Raw genomic sequence first — 17,714 nt, 5'->3', positions numbered from 1 at the left:
TTCCAAGGTTTCACCCAATAACAATGGAATGTAAATAATGCTGTAAATGCCTGTGCCAAGGAATATCAAGTAAAAATTAAAACACGATCTTTTTGTTTGCTTGTTATCCTGTCACACGTCAGATTTTCACCTTCCAAATAAGCACTGCCAATTCCAAACATAATGCACAGCCAAATGCATTTCCAGTTAATCTAAAATTTCATCTATTTCCTTTGGACATTCTGTTTCAACTGTAAAAAGCTCTGACAAGATTGCTTGAGGCTTATGCTGTACTCATTCTTACGCTCTCTGTTGCAACAGTGTGGTCAAAGACAGGATAAAAAGTCCATAACAACAAAAATCTCCTGAGTAAAATTTCCATGAAGAACAAACACTTGAGTGCTCTCGCTTCTTTATCATGCATGTAACCATGGTGACTGTTTTCTTTTTGTGTAAGTTCACGGCTATCTTTCTATGTCATCCTGTTTGACAAATTTGTTCCTGACACTGCCTGCCTGTTGTGGCACGACCCGGACCACTCAGAACAAAAGTGGCACGGCCAGGAGTCACAAGTATATGATACTTGATATCCTGTGGGAAATAACTTGTGGCCAGCTGGGAAACTGATGACGTTCCCCTCCTGAAGTGTGTAAACATTCCGAGACAACCTCTTAGTGCCCAAGGAGTTGCTTTGGTCCGGCCCCGCTTGTTGATAATTTTTCACTTTATACACTTAGGGATGGTGAGAAAACCAGCTGTGATTCCCATAAGAGTCTGCTCAATGGAATTTAACTCCAGCTAAGCATGGATGGGATTGTCACCTAACAGGCTCATCTGCCCATTTACTTGGCAGGGAAGTCTAATAGGCACAGTAAGGGTTTCCTCTGTGTAAATATAATATTAGAGTGCTGTTAAGCTTTAAAAGTGCCCTCAGTGTGTCCTGCACATGTCCATATTTTCAGCTTTAGCTAGGCAGCGTTATTGTTGTTATGGTATGTGGTTTGTTGTTGTTATAGTTCAATTACATTTTTTTCTTATTTTAAAATTAGCCCAAGTAATTTGGCAAATGTAGTTTGGTACATTCATTGCTATGAAAATGTTTGTGAAGGCTCTCAGGGGAGAAAAAGGAAGGAAAAAAACCCAATTAGAAATCCCATGCAGAATGGACAAGAAGTGCAGGGGGAGGTATTGTTCAACTGTTTCGTCCTGTGCTGTTTCTGAAATCCAGATTGTACTCTGGAGGTGCTTATTAGCACCCACAAAACCTGGAATTTGTATGCTTTTCTCTACAAAACAATGGCAGCTCTTGGCTGTGTGAAGAGATTTAGATTCTTTTTGTTTAGAGAGGAGAACATGACTTTTAATTTGTTATTTTACTTTGTTACTTTACTTGTTGATAACCAAATGAACTCATTAGTGTTACACTTAGGGAGGCTTAAGGAACATCACAATACATGTTACATTACTACTACTACTACTACTACTACTATTAGTATTAGTATTAGTATTAGTATTAGTATTAGTATTGTTTATTGTATTTATACCCCGCCTATCTAGTCATTTCGACCACTCTAGGCGGCTTACAACATAAAACATAACAAGTTCAAGAAAAATTTATAACAATTAATTAATTAAATGATTTTGCAATGGGAAAAATAAAAAATAAATCAAATAAAGAGAGAGAAAAAGGAAAGAGGACAAGAATTAACTGGAAGGGAAGGCCTGCCTATACATCCACGTTTTTAGTTGGTTCTTAAAAGTACCCAGCGAGGGTACAGCACGAATCTCCGGAGGTAGGTTATTCCAGAGGCGAGCAGCCACCGCTGAGAAGGCCCGGTTTCTAGTTCTTTCCTTCCGGGCCTCCCTCGGCGTCAGGCTCCTCAGCCTCACCTCCTGGCTCGCGCGGGTGACAAGGGTAGAGCTAGTTGGGAGTAAGCGTTCCGCCAAGTATCGAGGTCCTAAACCGTTTAGGGCTTTATATGTAAGCATTAACACTTTGAAATCAATGCGGAAACGGATGGGCAGCCAGTGCAGCATGGCCAGAGTAGGAGAGATATGTTGGTATTTTCTCACTCCAGTAAGGAGTGTGGCCGCCGCATTCTGCACCACTTGAAGTTTCTGCATCAGCTTCAAAGGAAGCCCCACGTAGAGCGTGTTACAGTAGTCTAATCTAATCTACTCATAATTTTGGGACTGGGGGGGAGTTGCCACATACTTTATACAAGGTAGCCAGGGCAGGGTATCTCTATTTTTTTAAAAAAAAAACTTTAAAACAGGATTCAACAAATAAGGTTCTCCTATGTTAAACACTAGAGGCTAATGTGGAAAGCATGTGTGATTATGTTAGGGTAGCCCCGATGGGGTTTGAGAGATCCAGGTTGCAATCCCCACATTGCCTGACCTTGTTTGTTAGCTTGGTCTTTCTCACAGCAAAGCAACAGAGCTGTTTGGTCTATGAGCCCAATTCAAAAACAGGTTGGCTATCTTCTAGATGAGAGCACAAAATATAAAGACATCAGTGCTCTAGGAATCTGGCTAGTCATTGCAGATGATAGGATAAAGTAAGGGAAGAAAAGAAAAACCCAGAAGAGCCCCAAATTTTCCGAATTAGACCTTGAAGTTACAGGATTTGATAAATTTAGGTTAAATCTAATCTCCATGTTTCCTGATATAGGAATCACAATGTTTCTGGGAACTGCTCTTTCAGCCAGCAGTCCTTTGACTGGAGGAACTGAGAGAGAAAATTGATTCTGCATCCCATGAGATAAAAGCTAATGTCAACTACATATCAAATCTGGTCTTCAAGCTTGCGGTTTCTAAAGGAAATTCAGTTTATCTGCAGATCTGGACAGGAAGACTTGTTGACTTTTCTTTTCCTCACTATACATTGCCATTCCTGATGAACAGTCCTAAGGTAAGCAAAAAGAAAGGAGAAGCTTTAAGGGAATTAGATTAAGAGAGAGGGGAAAACAGAAAGGAAGAGAATGATTTTCATGAGGATGATAAAGTAGGTTCTCAGAAACACATGCAGGTGTTTTGTTCTCTCCAAAGCCCAAAACAGGAGCAAGAAGAGTAAGGAGGAGTCATGTCATGGATTTTTCTCCCACTACCACATCACTTTGGTGGGACATTTTGGGCACCAGCATAATGTAAACCAGGGGTGGGCAATTAATTTCTATAGGGGGCCACATGAAAAATCTGAACTGTGTTCGGGGGCCGAACCAACTTTACTTAAAAAAATAAAATGAAACCCATTGGCTGAGGCCCTCTAGTGAACAAACTACTTTTTAGGGAGTTGACGATGTGAGCGTTGTAATTCTTTCACCTCAGGGGGGAAGAAAAAAACCCCGACACTGAGCTAACTCACCTGTCCTCCATTCCCCCATGGCCTTCCTCTCCGACTATCTTCTATCCCACGCAAGCGACGTGATGCGTCATCAGGTCACCTGCGCAAGGATCGCTTCTGGCCTCTTGAGCCGCAGGCTCTGCAGCCTGTGGCTCAAGAGTAACAGTCAAAACCCGCGAGATCCCAGTGTCGGATCTTGTGAGTTTTGCTTACTGCCGTGCTGGGTGACTGGTGACGGAGCTCCGGCTCACTCAGCGACGACCAGCGGGCCGGACAGGAGCTGCTCGCAAGCCGTATGTGGCCTGCGGGCTGCACTTTGCCCAGGTCTGATGTAAACTGAAACTCCAATTTAAGATTAGTATAAACATTAAAAATACTCTGTTTTCAACAGAGGTGTAGTTAAATTGGAATGTTTCATTTTTTGATGGTTAATATACAATCATTCCCCACAAATGTTCTGATCTTGATGAAACTGTTAAGAGATCACACTATGGCTCATCTCTGTCCCATGCAGCCTCTTCTGGACCCTATAACCTTGCCTACTGCCCTTGGATGCTCTGGAAGATGCTGCCCTGTCACAAGTGCTAAAGTAGGCTTCCTGGATTTGGGTTTGAATGATGAGTGTGTGGTAGTTATCACACTGTATACTTGGGGAGACAGCTATTCAGAGAGGCATTTTATATACACCTACCTACCTACCTACCTACCTACCTACCTACCTACCTACCTACCTACCTACCTACCTACCTACCTACCTACCTACCTACCTACCTAATTATGACAATGCAGCCAATTATCTCAGGAGGTGGTAGTGCTCCGACACTGGAGGCATTCAAGAGAAAATTAGACAACCATCTGTCAGATCTGCTTTGATTTGGATTCCTGCATTGAGCAGGGGGTTGGACTCGATGTCCTTATGGGCCCCTTCCAGCTTCATCATTCTATGATTCCATAGGTTGAAGCTTTCCCTCAGAAGGCATTTACTACTAATACAGTGGTGCCTCGCATTATGAGCACTCGGTTTTACGACGAAATCGCTTGAAGTTGAAGGTTTTGTGATCGCAAAAGTGATCGCAAAACAATGTTTCCTATGGGGGAATTTCACTTTGCGATGATTGGTTCTCTGCTTCGGGAACCGATTATCGCAAAGCGATGATTTTCGGCCAGCTGATCGGCGGTTTCAAAATGGCCACCGGGTAAAAAACATGGCTTTGCGCTCTTTTCTGGGACGGATTCCTTGCTGCACAGGCAGCGAAAATGGCTGCGCTATGGAGGATCTTCACTGGACGGTGAGTTTCAAGCCCATAGGAACGTATTAATCGGGTTTTAATGCATTTCTATGGGCTTTTAAATTTTGCATTACGATGTTTTCGTTCTACAGCAATTTCGCTGGAACGAATTAATGTTGTAATGCGAGGCACCACGGTACTATATTAATCATAGTACCCTGGTCACACGAGATAAACGTTTACTATTTCTTCTGATACTTTCCATACATTTCTTGTACTGAATTGTAGTCATATGGTTTATGTCCCAGGACTAACATTCCAAGAACTTTTAGCAGTACCAATTCATTTCCTCCTATTTCAATTGTTATGGCCAGTTACACTATGGTACGAGTTTGTTTTCTCTCTTGCTTCAAGGGATCATTTAGCCCTTTGATTTATTTATATAATCAAATCAAATTATATATAAAATCAATGGGCTAGGTAGATAGATAGATAAGTTTAGTATATATATTAACTTATAAACTTACACACACACACACATACATATATATAACTTATATATAAAATATATATAAACTTATATATAAAATAATATTTATCGACATATCAACAGAACTCCAGTTAGGGGGAGCAGACTTCCACATGGGGGTGGAGGAAATTAGAGGGAACATTGATTGGGAAGGGGTTTCTATTTAGGAAAGTGTCCTCCTGATGCATTGGCTGCTCGTGCAGAAACGCATTGCACACTATGGACTTGGGACATCCATCCAACAGTACTGGCAACCCCCCCCCCCCGGACACTCACATACCAATGTTTAAATATATCTTTCCACAGGGAGAAAAAATTACTCACCCATAATTACTCGCTTTGGGGCTATATAAGCAGCACACCTTGCTTTGCTTTTTTTGTAATGTAATGGCGGCGGCCCCCTGGTGACATATTTTTGCTAATGTTTTGATGTATTGGGCACAAAAGATTTTTTAAAAATAATGCATTATTGCAATAATGGCAGCTACCTTTCTGGCATCAGTTCTGAAAAGAAGCAGGGCAGGTCATGCACACTGGCAATCCCTGTAAGAAATGCACCAGTACAGCAAAGGTACAAGATAACACAACCTTCCTGGTGATGGAGAAATGTTCAGCAGTTATACCACTAGCTGGGAAAATGGCTCAGTCTTGACTCTGTGTTGTGTGACGATAAACTGGTGGATAACTACACAACATTTCCCTCATGTGACCAGGGTCCTAATAATGGAAGTAATTGAATTTGGGCTAAAATAGACTTCGCCTCAATTGGTGTAAGTTGTCATAAAGTTAACATAATAGAGAATTTGAATAGTATGGGGAGGTTAAACAATTCCTTTAAATTCACAAAGCAAGAAGAAAATAGGTAAAGCAAAGAAACAGTGCTAGAAGTTGAGGAAGACGAGGTTTAACTTCAGTACCAACTGACTAAGTTGGCTTGGCAAATATTTAACCTTGTTTCCTGAAATCAGAGTTAAATATTTAACTCTGATTTGGGGAAACAACATTTCCTATTTTCTCTCAAAGGGCAGATTACTATTATTTTTTAATTAACAATTTCAGTTAGTCAAACTAAGGTCCTGCTCCTGGGTATGTTAGCCTACATTTTTTTTAATTAAGTGGACATATTTATTCTGCTTGGTGTGACAAGAGTGCTAATTAAAAACTGTATCATTAAAACTGATGAACCAGTCACAGGGTTATTTCAGTGTTACACACCAGGTGCTAAGCAGACATCCCTGAAGACTAAAATTCTCTTCTCAGATCAGCTTTCCTGTGTCTTTCATTAATTGCCAAGAAAAGTCCCATCCCATCTGGCCTTTCAACCCACCTCATACAATCCTTCCAGGAAAGCCCATTTCTTTTTAATTTTCCTTTGACCATCAAAACTATGTCCTTATCACAATTTTAGCAGGTCTCTTGGCGCTCAGAAACACGCTCCTTCCAGGAATGAGAAGAAAATATGTCTAGTTGTAGAAAAGCATTATTTTTGCCATCTTGAAGAATTTGCTTATTGTTTATTCCTTAATGTTCATTGTTTATTGTTTAATGTCTATTCCTGTATATTTTTATTTTTTGTTATATGTATATGCTATTGTATTTTTACTGTCTGGAAGCCGCCTAGGGTGGTCGTATTGACCAGATAGGCGGGGTACAAATAAAATAAATAAATACATAAATACATAAATAAACAAACCCCAAGCTAGACAGCAAGGGGAATGTTATTAACTCTTGTTCTTTGAGTGGGCCCAGTTCATGATATTTGAGGGTATCTAACTGTTGGTAAAAGTAGAGTGAAGACTTATTTCCAGAGAGATAGCTGTATTATGTCTGTTGCAAAGGGGTGGGGGAACAGAAAGTAGCAAGCCAAAGACCACAACATTCTATTTGGTATGAACTTCCATGGACTCTAGCCCACATCAGATGCAACAGAATATGTTTACTGTATCTGCACAATAACAGTGATTTCTAAAAATATATATATTGCCATTTCTTCAGCCCAACTTATCCTCTGGATATTAGGGACAAGAGATTAATATCTTCTAGGACATGATACTTTCAACAAGATAGAACAAGCATCAACCCATAAGGCTGGATAGCACCACCAAAGGTTATGTGATCTGCTATTAGAAACATGGAATCAATGCCCTAGAATTTAAGTCATGCTGTCACTTTTCAAGCTTACTCATAATGGGTCACCAGCAGAGCTACAAGTTGCTCGGCAGGGGAGGGGAAGGGAAGCAACATTACTTCCTCATTATCAGTACAGTGTGATGAAATAATATCTCAGAAGCAGTTTCTAAATCTTGTTCTGCATTTTCCAGTAACACTGTGTACTTAACAACAGAAATAAAACATTAAAGGACTGTGTTAAATGTTATAAATATACGACAATGGATTGTGTGTCCCGTAAGGAGGATGGAGGAGCACAATCATGAAAGAAAGATTTGTAAAGGTAGTGGGGCAGGTAGGGCTGTCTCTTGGCCTTAAGCAAAGGCTCCAGGATTTGAGAGGATTATATCAGCACCTGGGTGACAACAGCTGATATCTTGTTCCTGGTCTATACTCCCATTCCTCCCTTGCTTGAGGGCCAAACTTGACACTGGGGATATGCATATTCCCTTCAACCAACCTGTTTATGGCCTGCAAGGGGATTTTCTCAGAGACAGCCAATCTGACTTGTAATTTGACCCCTGTTTACTTTTCGATGACCAATCACAAAACACAACACAGAAAATGTAAGATATGCAGTCAAGGAAAAGCACATGCTCTGGACAATGGTTGCCTTCCGCCACTTGGGGGAGTCTCTCCTTCTAAAAACACATTAATCACAGTATCTCATTTAAATCTGAAATCCAAACCAAAGCAGCTGTGTGTATCACACAGCCAGTTCTGTTCCCCCCTCCTCCATTCTCACCTACCAGTACTATCTGACAGTTCTCATACACAGTGTGTGGGAAGAGGATGACCAGTTGTCAATGTTGAAATTAAGTTTCTGCTGCCAGCTTATTCAGTTTTTGTACATGGAGTGGAGGGGGTACTATTCCATCCTTTGCCATAGGCCGCAAAATGTTTTGGGCTTCATTGCTGACCTCTTATATATGATCAGCCAACATGGGTAATGGCTATGCTGACTGGGGATTCTGGAAGTTGTAGTCCAGCAGGGAAGTTTTTCACCCCCGCAAGTCAGGAGGTGAGGCTGAGGAGCCTGACACTGAGAGAGGTCCGGAAGGAAAAGAGACGAAATGGGGCCTTCTCGGCAGTGGCTCCTCACCTCTGGAACAACCTCCCTTCAGAGTTTCGTGCAGCCCCTACGCTGGGAATCTTTAAAACCCAGTTAAAAACATGGTTGTACATCTAGGCCTTCCCTCCAGTCAATACCTGATTTCTTTTCTATTCCTTCTTATTTTATTGTCACTTTATTTTTATTGTAAATGTATCAAATGATTATGTAATGTTCTTGTGTTTTATTGTTTTATCCTATACTGGAAGCCGCCTAGAGTGGTCAAGTAGACCAGATAGGTGGGGTATAAATCAAATAAATAAATAAACAAAATAAATAAATAAATAAATAAATAAAGTATACATGTACACCTTTCTGTTATCTGTATACATAAACTATTCCTACTAAGACACCAATAGGCAGCCACTGCCTTGGGAGTCAGACTCCTTGTAATCTCTAAGCGTTTCTTTGTTCTTCACCTCTTTGGATCACTTAGGCAGACTTCGGCCTCTGGCCATTTTATGCATCTGACTGAGAAAGAGGTTAAAGGCCAAATGTTCAAGCTTTAGACGGAGGAAAAAACCTATCTGATGCCTGGTTACTATTTGTGTTCGACATAAACGTTCCACCTGGCTCTAGGACAGTAACTGCATTTCTCCTCTTCTCCCTCCTGCCTCCACCTTGTTGTCTTTTTCTTGATTAGAGAACAGAATGGGGACAGAGCTAGCCCACAATGGTTTGCTGCCTAAGGCAGAACATCCAGTGTTGCCCACCCCCTCAACTGCTGAAAATCAACATGCACAGTGCCAATTTATTTTAGCCCATGTGGCCAAAAAACAAAACAAAACAAATAGTCCACAAGTGCTCCTTGCTTGGAATAGAAATACAGTCATTATCACTGGTTGCCCTTTCATAACAAAGTCTTATGGTGCCTTAGAGACTAACAGGTTTACTATGACAAAAGTTTTTGAGGATTGTAAAAGTTCTTCTGATGCATCTGATGCTCCAGTCCACAAAATGTGCCTAATGAAGTGGGCTGCAATAATACATCAAGTCCTCATTTTATTTTTAGTCTTTAGGGTATTTCAGGACTCACACACACCCGGGTCCCCCACTGTTCCTCTGGAAATTTTCCACTTATGACATACAAGAACCACTGGAGAGTTGCAACCACCTTATTCTGCTCAATGACAAGGACAACTTGTTTTGCAGGTTTACAGTAGAACCAGCTTTAATAAGATTTTTGAAAGTTATCTCATCATTCATAGATAGAACTTTATTATGGTCAAAAGACCACTCACAAATAAAACATCGAAATATATAATTATACAGAGGTATACAAAAATATTGGGATCAAATGCAAATACTTGGTTCTGAGGTGAACAACAACAGCATCAAAACAACTAAAGCAATTCCAAAATGTCTAACAAAACATTATCTAACTACAGAGGCTCATCCACTTTTTGGGTCCTTTTTCCAATGCCCACTGCAACAGTAAGAAACTTGGCAACACTATGTGTAAGAATGGGATTGGAGTCAGACAGCAGCACATGCATACATTGTTGCTCTGTATAACCAGGAAATCAGCCAATCAAAGGGGAAACAAGTTCTTCACCGTACTTCCTTGTAATATGTACACCACATCATTCATCACTCTGTTTTATTGTAAACCACCCAGAGTGGCCTGGGTTGCCAGATGGGCGCTACAGAAATCAAACAAACAAACAAATAAATTCATTGATTGGTTTTGCCTGTTGCATCTGGATTTGTCTTTACTATTGTAGAGACAGATTCCAGTTGCCTCTTTTAACAAGGGTAGACACTTTTTGTTGCTCGTCCCTGATATATCCTAGTCCCTTGTTTGTCTCTATTTGGCCTTTGAAAAGGTTTGGAGATTGCCGTTCTTGCTGCTCTTCAACCATGGGGAATGAAGGGGTCTTTGATGCTCTCACTAGTACGGTCATGTTTTGCACCTTTGCTGCTAAATGTTACAAAATTTCCCATTTAAAATAAATGAAAAGGTGGGGGAAAGGAACATTTGTGGTCAGCCATGTTTGATACGTCTCGGCCCCCTCTCCCTCTAATCGTTCATATCCATTACCTCCCTCTTTGCTGCATCTCTGATAACCCCATCACTCCACCTACCTAATTTTTCTGCTCATTTAATCTTCCAATGCATTCTGTAATCAAAAGCAATAAAGCTAGAAGCATGGACTGCAACTGACCTCATATGTAGTGATGGGAAGACAGCTAAAAACTAAAAACATGAATTCTTCCCCATCTGGGTGCTCTGCTATCATCCTGTCCCTGCTCTGTGCCTACTTCTGCGCACCAGGCGTAGCTCCTTCTCTCCTGCTGGTCTTACATGAGGATGACCCCTTTGGCCCAAATCTGCTTTATCATCAGGATTCCAAAATTACCAAATAGCTAACTTCTCAAGCTCAGGTGCCTTTGTGTTGTGAAATGGAAAATGTCTTGTTAGGAACTCAGTGGTTTAGAGACATCTGGTTGGGAGTTTGATTCCCCACTGGGCCTCCCTGACAGCAGCTGGACTCGGTGAGCCATAGGGTCCTTTCCAGCTCTGCAGTTCTAAGATTATTATCTTTATTGTTTTAAGTAGACTTAAGAACACAGTAGCTCAGAACACAAGAAAAGTTTGTTCTCTGAAAGGCCCTTTTTTTCTTTTTAATTGTCTGCCTATCCAGCTCCAAAAGTGGCTTCCAGGAAAAAAACAATGAAACCATAAAACTCACCATCGTTCATTTTATCCTCTCTTTCCTGGATTTTTATTTGCTTGTTTAGACAAGTCTGGGAGAGGGTACAATCCCATCTGGGAGAATCCTAGCTTTGCAAGTCATCTTTAGCACAACGTAAAAAGTTCCTTTCCCCTCAAAGGATTGTAGGACCTTTCTTTGAGAAAGTCTGACCTTATCCAAGCTCCTGGACCGAATCAGGACGCTCTATGCTCAAAGTAGGCTGACAGGTCATGACTGAAACCCATTGCCCAGGTTGTGGGACAGTGCACTCAAAGATAAAAGAGCAAGAGAGAAATTCCAGGGAGGGCTGTGCATGCCTGAGAGAGAATGAATGAATGAATGAATGAATGAATGAATGAATGAATGAATGAATGAATGAATGCATCTAAATGTGTGTGCACTTGTTCACGTACGCACACACACAGGACAAAGAATTAGCAAGCACATCCTGCCTCTACCATACACAAAAAGGTCAAAAGCTGTTGGGAGTTGCAAGTCACTCTGAACTTAGGAACAGCTCCTTCCTGACCTCTAAAAGCTTGAAGATTCTGTCAGTTCAGTCTGTCCCAAGCTTGTAGATCACTCCCTCTATTAGAGGGTTGTTTTTGTTTTTTTGAAACAGGGATTCCACAAATGTGGCAACCAGTTTCTCTTTGCAAAGCTCTAAATAGGGCTCTTTTTCAATACCCAGCTGCTGAAATTCTGTTGTTCGGTGTATTAGTAATTCATCTCTCTGGAATAGGCCCAGTGAGTTGAATTAGTGGAGATTTGGACAGTCATCTCCTCCCTAAGTGCCATTGATTCAAATGGGCCTAATCTATATGTGTCTTACTATGAGAAAGCTGGAACTAAATTAGGCCCTTTGGAATCAATTGAATTTAGGGAGTTCACTCATAAAATCTCTACTGATTTAATGGATCTAAGTTAGTGAGTCTCACTATGCTAAGTAGCACGATTTCAGCCAATGTCTTCGCAATTCCAGCTTAACAATTTTACACTCTTCAAAAATCTTTTGTGACTTACAGGGACAATTTATTCATTGACGATTTAGATTCCTGACGATTCAGATTGGGACCTAACAATAAACCTATGTGTGCCTACTCAGAAGTAGTATTGAGTTCAAATGAATCTAAAAAGGGTTGTATAGAATTACAGACTAATCATGCAAAGAAAACCCTTATTCACATCCGTTCCCTTCTTTTTGATGTCTTCTGAAAACCAGAAGAAAACGTTTGGAAGATCACAACATCTCAGTTTTTTTAAAAGAGCATTTAATTGTTTGATTGTATTATTTTATTATACTGCATATACTAATTTATTCAGTTACATTTATTTTTTAAAAAACTAAAGGCAATTTATAACAGCAACAACAATAAAGGCCAAACAACAGCTTGTAAAGCAGAGATTTTAAAAGGAAACAGACAAAACAAAACGAAAGAGAAAATGTGTTGGAGTTTTATTTGTAACCTCGCATTCTGTCTGTAATTTGTGAGACAGGGTGGCACTTTTGTGAGATGGGGTGATTGTCTATCAAGCACTAAACAGCCTTTGATTTCAGAGAGAACCCTGCCTCTCTTCTGAGTGCTTCCCCCCTCTCTTTAGTCTGCTAAAGCAGTTGTTTGTTTGCTGTTGATCTCTCTGGTTGGTATGTATACGTGCGGTAAAGAAAACAGCATGCACAAGTCTGTAGTTTCAAGCAAATATAAGAACAGATTTTTTTTAGAAAAATCTACAAATATTTCAGAGGGGTTATAGAAATTTTAAGTGCCAGTTAAATGAGAAAGGGTTGGACTCTGGGGAATTTGTAGCTATTTTTCTCGGTGGGTTGCTGTACTTTTACTGTGTCACCAAAGGAATGTTACCAGAAATTCAAAACTCTGCAACAACGTAGTCACTCAAAACTTTCCTAAACAGACAAAGGAATGTATTCTCGAAGGCTTTCACGGCTGGGATCTGATGGTTGTTGTGGGTTTTCCGGGCTCTTTGGCCATGTTCTGAAGGTTGTTCTTCCTGACGTTTCGCCAGTCTCTGTGGCCAGCATCTTCAGAGGACTGGAGTAGCAACTCTGTCCATGCTCTGCTGCTGTTTGTTGAGTTCCCACAGCTATAAAGGAATGCCTAAAGTCCTACGTACCACAACAGGGCATGGGAGATCTCATACAGAAGGGAATTTCACAATCTGGGAACTTTCCTTATCAGTGATCCCCCACCCCCACCCCAAATCTGGAACAAGAGTTCATATGTTGAGCAGATCATTCAGGGAAGAGCATACAGAGAAGAGCAAACCACATGTAATACCAATAATTATAATGAACAAAGCAATAATAAACAAAATATACAAACTAAGAAGACTGAAATATGCTGATCATTTACATGTCTTGTAAATGTCTAACCATTGTGGTTCTAATCTCTGCTGAGGGTCACTCTATCTATCTACAGCTTCAATACTGGAAGCAAGAAGGCCCCACCTTCTTCAGGAGCCTGTCCTTTCTTGGAACATCACCCTTTCAGGTGACCATGTGGGAAGGGCCCAGACTGCACCAGTTCCACTGTCGTTCACAAGGCCAACTATAACATTAGGGAGAATGAGGCAACACATCATGGAGGGAATCAGCAACAGCATTCCCTTGGCCAATGAGGCAAATGGGGGACTGTCCACCATAGGCTTAGGCTGCACCCACACAGAGTTTTTGTAAATATGTGTGAGAGGAGAGTTGAAGGAAACAGCAATAGGTAGAAAGTTTTCTAATTCTGGTAAGGTGCTTCCCCCCATCCCCCACCTGTTAGTGAAGCTGTGCAGAGAATGAAAGTAGTGAGGGTGAGATGGTATTTGAACAAATACACGCATGTCTGCTTCTCTGTGTCTTTGCAAGTGAATACCCATGTCTGCTTCTAGCTCTGCTGGTCACTCCAGCTTCACCCAGCACTGGCTACTGTGTCTTCTGACTCAAAGGGGAACCAACCATAATTACTTTGGATGTTCCTCCTGAACCTCTCAGGTAGTTCCCCTCTGTTGGACCTCAAAGCTATGTGTACCACATGGCCTGTTCTCATTCCACAACCTGGCCCCTGCCTCTTAGACATTGTTACGGTAGCTTGGAAACCACCTGTCCGTCATTGCTGTAGCTGCACGTCATCTGCCAATAGCGTGACGGAAGGTGGGACATAAGGGGTGGAGCCAATGTATATAAGGGGAGCGAATGGGCGTGAGTGCTTTAGACAGGGACTTGATAGGGACCAGATAGGGACTGGTTAGGGACCGGTTAGGGTGTTAGGGTTTGTTCCTGTTGTGAAGAACTGTGCTATATAGTGAGGGTCTGTGAGAGAGTGTGTGAGTGAGTGATACTTTATTACATTGATTGCCTTATTATTTGAGTTATTAAAGTGATTTACCATTCCTTTTGTTATAACCAATAAACACAAGTTTTTATTTTCAAAATCATTTATTAGTCTGAAGAGTCATTTGAGGGAATGGTTGGTGGCAGCGTGAATAGAGTGAGTGTGTGATAGTGACGTGGCACCTCCTTTGTGACGTGTGAGGAGGCTGTCACAGACGTCATGCAGAATATTGTCCGCTTCTCTTTACCAAAGTAAGATTCAAATGTCATTCTAGTCAGTGTCAAGATGTGCCATTAAAACATGGATGAAGTAGAGGCAAGGCTGGCAGGGTCAAAACTCCAGGACTTTTTGACTAGCAGGAATTATGATATTATCCACACCCCAGGCTTAAGGGGAGTGTCCCCTCTGTGCTTAGCTGAAATTCTCGCAGTAGCTGGGAGACAGATGGTGTTGTTGCTACAAGCTACCCCAGTTGTAACGCAAAGAATTACAAAGTGGTTTGGTCTTGGATGGAGAATTGTGACCAACCTTTGGCCAGCTAATCACATTTAAAATCCCCTTACTTTTAATAGGCTTGCCTTCATCCTAAAATCATATGAGTCCAAGCAGTTTTAAGATTGCAACATAAAAAAAAATCTTTATTATAACATAACCACTGGTAAAACTAAACAGAGTTCAACTTAAGGTTAAACTGCATTACATGCTAGCTCTTGAACATCCAGCCTCAAACATCTCTCCCAGATATAAAGTAATTCTCTGACGTTCTGCTGTTTAGTCACTCAGTTGTGTCGGACTCTTCATGACCCCATGGATCAGAGCACGCCAGGCCCTCCTGTTTTCCACTGCCTTCCAGAGTTGGGTCAAATTCATGTTGGTAGCTTAGATGACACTGTCCAACTGTCTCATCCTCTGTCATCCCTTTCTCCTCTTGCCTTCCCACTTTCCCAACGTCAGGGTCTTTTCCACCAAATATCGAGGTCCTAAACCATTTAGGGCCTTATAGGTAAGCATTAGAACTTTAAAGTCGATGCGGAAACGAATGGGCAGCCAGTGCAGCATGGCCAGCATGGGAGAAATATGTTGGTATTTTCTCACTCCACTGAGGAGTCTGGCCGCTGCATTCTGCACCACTTGAAATTTCCGCATCAGCCTCAAAGGCAGCCCCATGTAGAGCGCGTTACAGTGGTCTAATCTTGAGATTACAAGCGCATGCACCAAGGTAGCGAGCGCCCCCATGTCGAGATAGAGCTGCAGCCAGGCAATCCGCCATAGGTGGAAAAAGGCGGTGTGGACTACCAACGCCACCTGTGTTTCCATCTTCTGCATCTTCTCCATTTCTTCTGCATTCTTCTAGCCAATCATCTTATTGCTGCTGTTGCTAGGTAGAACTGGTGAGGGTTCCATCACAACAATTAAGAGTCATAAGCTTTGCAGAAGATCTGTTCCTGGTGCAAACAACAACTGTTTAAACTCATTTGTTGATATGGATGGATATAGCTGCCTAGGTTTTTTTTAACTTTCCTTATGTGGGGCTGGCTATAGTGACTATTATGGTGAGTACAGGTGCTCATCATAATAGTTCATGCTTCTCCGATACATTTGGGGAGGGGCGCAAAATCCTGCTCTTTACCTCAGGCAACAAACTGTTTCAAGTTGGCCCTAGTTGTGAAATCTCTGAAAAGGGATAGGCTAAGTACAAGAATGTTAGGTTAACCCTGACCATAGTTTAGAAGAAAGCACTCTGCGAAAAGAACTCTTTTTGCTTCCACACTTCAATATTAAACTTCTTTATTCCTTTTAAATATATTATATGCAGTATAATGATTTAAAATATCAGATGACCCCTGTGCGCTTGGCAATTTTCAGTTCTGCAAACTGAGCAAGAACAAAGAATTGGTTATACTGTAAAGAAAGGGTTATGTGGGTTATACCATTTTTTAAATGAAAGAACATTAGATGATTTTTCTCTTTATAAATTATTTTCCAGGATCATTTTTAATTCAGCCACTAGAGAGCAAACGTCTTCTTTTTATCAAGCTGTAATTTATACTAGAAAGGAGAAGCTGAATAGGCAGCCCCCAGTACTTCATGCTTGAAAAGCTAAAAAGTGAAGAGTGAGACACACACACACACACACACACACACACACACAGAGAGAGCGAGCGAGCGAGAGAGAGCGTATATGTGGATGACCCAGAAAAGAAGTGGGATGTTTGTGTGTTTTAATAGGTGGTTTAATTTTCTGAAGAAAGGAGGACAAAGTAAACAACTGTGCTTCAGCTTTGTACTTAGTTTTCAAAATACAGTGTGTGAGGAACAAAGAGCATTTTAGATGATTCTGTTTAATACATTTCCCCACTTCCCTGAATATATAGTTAAATCTGAACAGCATGCACAAAAAGGATATGTCAGCAGACATGAAGCAATGCAATCATTTACATAGGGACAGCAAAGCAACACAAGCACACACCCCTCCAGACCCAATCTGCAGGGGAAAACCTCAGTGTAGGGAAAAGGGTGAGAAGCCACATAAACACCCCAGTGATAACTCAGTAACAAAGAATGCTGACAGATGAAGGGAAGCAACACAAGCTGGGGAGAGGGGGAATGGAATAAAGTGACTGGGGGAAACGTGAAAGCCAAGTTAGAAAGGAAAATAGCATGGAATGACTGGATAAGAAGGGAAATACTGTACAGATGAGGAATAGCTAGAAAGGATCTTGCTGTTCATTGCCTGGATAGGTCATTTCCTGATGGGCACTGAAAAGTAATTTTTGAACGTTCCCAAGGATGGAAATCAGAGCTGCTCAGAGACAGCAATGAAAACATCGTTGATTTTAATGTAACCAGGGTTGGGCACAAGTATATGCCAAGAGAATGAGACAGAAATAGAAAGACTCAGAATTTGGGAGGATGGGGTGGGGACTGGCCTGAAAGGCAACATTCGTTGCTGGGCGAATTTGCTCCTTTTGTATTTGTGTTGGCCGTAACCTAGTGTTAATTCTGTGACTACTGAAGGGGGGAAAATCCTTGAGACTGTTACTAGGACAGATATTTTAAACATTACTTTTCATTATGTAGAAAACCACATACAAATTATGCAGAAGAGAGGTGTGTGTGTGTGTGTGTGTGTGTGTGTGTGTGTGTGTGTGTGTGTGTGTGTGTGTGTGTGTGTGTGTGTGTGTGTGTGTGTGTGTGTGTGTGTGATTTCTAAACCATGCTACAGAACACCTTGAGGTGACTTCCATGTCTTGAGGGTCCATTAGCAGCCACTGTTTACTTCTCTGTAGCACAAGAAGAAATGAGAGAGAGAGAGA

This window comes from Pogona vitticeps, chromosome 1, assembly GCF_051106095.1.
Source record: "Pogona vitticeps strain Pit_001003342236 chromosome 1, PviZW2.1, whole genome shotgun sequence".
NCBI lineage: Eukaryota > Metazoa > Chordata > Lepidosauria > Squamata > Agamidae > Pogona > Pogona vitticeps.
The sequence above is the reverse complement of the archived record's forward strand: the minus strand, read 5'-3'. Positions refer to the sequence as shown.